A 2,558-nucleotide genomic window follows, 5' to 3' on the forward strand; every position below is an offset into this window, starting at 1 on the left:
TGCTCCCCTCCCCAAGGTGTGGAGCCTCCTTCACAGCTGGTCTGTGAGTGGACAGCCGCACTCTGCCTCTTCTGCTTCCTGCAAGGAGGAAGTGTGTGACCCTCGTGCTCAGGATGGCATCTTCCTGAAGCCTCCACGTTCACTGGCTTGTTTGGAGAGGGCCTCTGGTCAGAAACCTTGGTGGAAGTTTCACCTGCCAGGAACCCAAAGAACGAGCAGTGCCTCCCTTCTCCCCTCTGCCCCAGGTCATGTCCCGGGGCTTCCACTCCACCACGTGTCTCCAATGGGGATTCTGGGCAGTGCCAGCAGAGAACGTGCCTTCAGCTGTCCCCAGGCCACGTGACCCTTGTGTGGGCAGACCTGTTCTCTGCTGATGCCCCACACAGCCCACTGGTAGGAGTCTGTTGGGGCTGCCATAATAAAAGAGCACAGGCCTGGGCCTCAGAGAGCAGGGACTTATTGTCTCAGAGTTCTGGAGGCTAAAAGAGATCAAAGCACCAGCGGGGTTGGTCCCGTCAGGGGACACATGGGACCTGTCCAGCCTTGCTCCCTAGCATGCAGATGGCCGCCTTCTCCCACACCTCGTGTCTTCCCTCCATGCATCTGTGTCTGAATCTCTTCTTAAGGACAGCAGTCATGACTGGACACAGTTATGCTGGGCTGGGGCCCACCCCAGGACCCTTCTTATCTTCTCTACCTCCCATCTCTGAACGAGGGAGTGTCTGAGGTGCTGGGGGGTGGGAACTTCAACAGGTGAGCCTGGGTGTGCACCTGACTCAGCACCCCCATGTTGGTGTGTCCCTCTGACCCCCGGGGTCCTGTGGGGGCTGGTTGCCCACACCTCCGTATCCCCAGCCTTCATGAGACTTCCAGTTGCACTCTGCAGGTGAGAAGCTATTGGTGGGGGTGGGGGGTGGACCCACTCCCCACACCAGTGCTGCCCAGAATGGCAGCCCCTGGCCCCAGGGTGGCCACCTGCATTGGGATGTGCAAGACACATGACTTTGAGGCTTGGAAGGGAGAAATATAAATACCTCATTAATATTTTAAGATCTTGATTACATGCTGTGATACTTGGAGCATAGCGGGTACATAAAACATATCATTACATTAATTTTAATAGTCCTTTCCGAAGTGGTTACTGGAAAATTCTAAATTGCACAGGTAGGTTTCTCTGGGACAGGCCCACTCAGGGTAAGAGCCAGTTGCCAAGAGATCCATCATTGAGGAGTGTTCTTCGTTTGGTAGCTTGGGGTCTGGAGGATGACTGCCCATCACCAGGACCCTGTGTAATAACTCGTGTCCCCAAACATTAAGACTCGCAGCTATGGCCTCCTGCTCTAGGCAGGGGCTCTCCCTTCTGTTCTAAGCCGCTTTCCTGCTGGTCAGTGTCTTGACTGCTCACCTGTTCAGAGGCTGGACCCTCCACACCTTTCCAAGCCCTGAGATCGCTGTAGGTCAGTGAGCGTTTCAAGTACCATCCCGGGAAGCTTCCTGGGAGCTCTACAAGAACTGCCTGTGAAGGAAGCTCTGCCCTTGGGGGTTCCACTTGGATTTTTCTTCTCCCCAGAGGACTTAATGAAACATTAGAAAGAAAGAAACCTTCACAAGTTTGAAGAACTGGACCCCCAGACCACCCACTTGCCCAGAAGCAGCTTGGAGCCTTCCAGTAAGTCCTGATTTCCAGGTGCTCTGTGTCTCCTCCTGACGTGGGGCCATGGGACTCCAGAGGCAGTGGGCCAGCCGCATGAAGTTCAAACTTCTGAGGTTCTCTAATCTGGACAGAGAGACCCCCATCTCACAGGCCGGCTGTGAAAGTTCATTGGGATCATGTACAGGGATCACACGACTGGCTAAAGCCCCTTCAAGTCAGGGGCGGGTCACTGCCATCAGTTGTTAGGGAAGAGGAATGACTCTCGACTGATCCATCCTTAGGAGTGAGTTTTGCTGTTGTAATAAAGTACAAAATAACCACCACTTGGATGTTTGCTCCTGTCTCATCCAAGAGTCCACCGTAAGCAGACCACGGTGCTGATCAGTTTCCTTCACTGTAACAAGTAGCCTCAGTTAAACTCATTATAGAGAGGAAAGGCTATCTGATCTCACAGTCTAGGAGTCTGCAGTCCATGATGGCCTGGCCCTGACTGTGTGAGGCAGCACATCATGGCAGGGGCGCACCACACAGCAGAGCCGCTCCCCTCAGGGCAGCCAGGAATCAGAGGCAGGAAGAGGGGGACAGCAGGTCCCAGTGAGCTGACTTCTCCCACCCAGCCACGCCTCTCCAGTGGCACCACCCTGGGGACTGACTCTTTTAACACATGGGCCTCTGGGCACATGTAAGATCTAAACTCTTTCAAAAGCCAATGAGAAAGTAGAAGGAATGTTAAAGTCAGGACAGAGTGGCTGCCAATCGTCAGGGGTGTGAAGGCCAGTGGTGGGGGGCGGGGGCCATGAGAAAGGCTGTTGGTGTGGAAGGTGGAGGTGACCATTCCATCACCAGGGAGGGGCAGGTCACTACCCTGTGCCTCAGTCATTTCTTTTCCTGCAGAAGGTGGGCG

The sequence above is a fragment of the Marmota marmota genome, unplaced genomic scaffold (genome assembly GCF_001458135.2).
Source record: "Marmota marmota marmota unplaced genomic scaffold, marMar, whole genome shotgun sequence".
Classification (NCBI taxonomy): domain Eukaryota; kingdom Metazoa; phylum Chordata; class Mammalia; order Rodentia; family Sciuridae; genus Marmota; species Marmota marmota.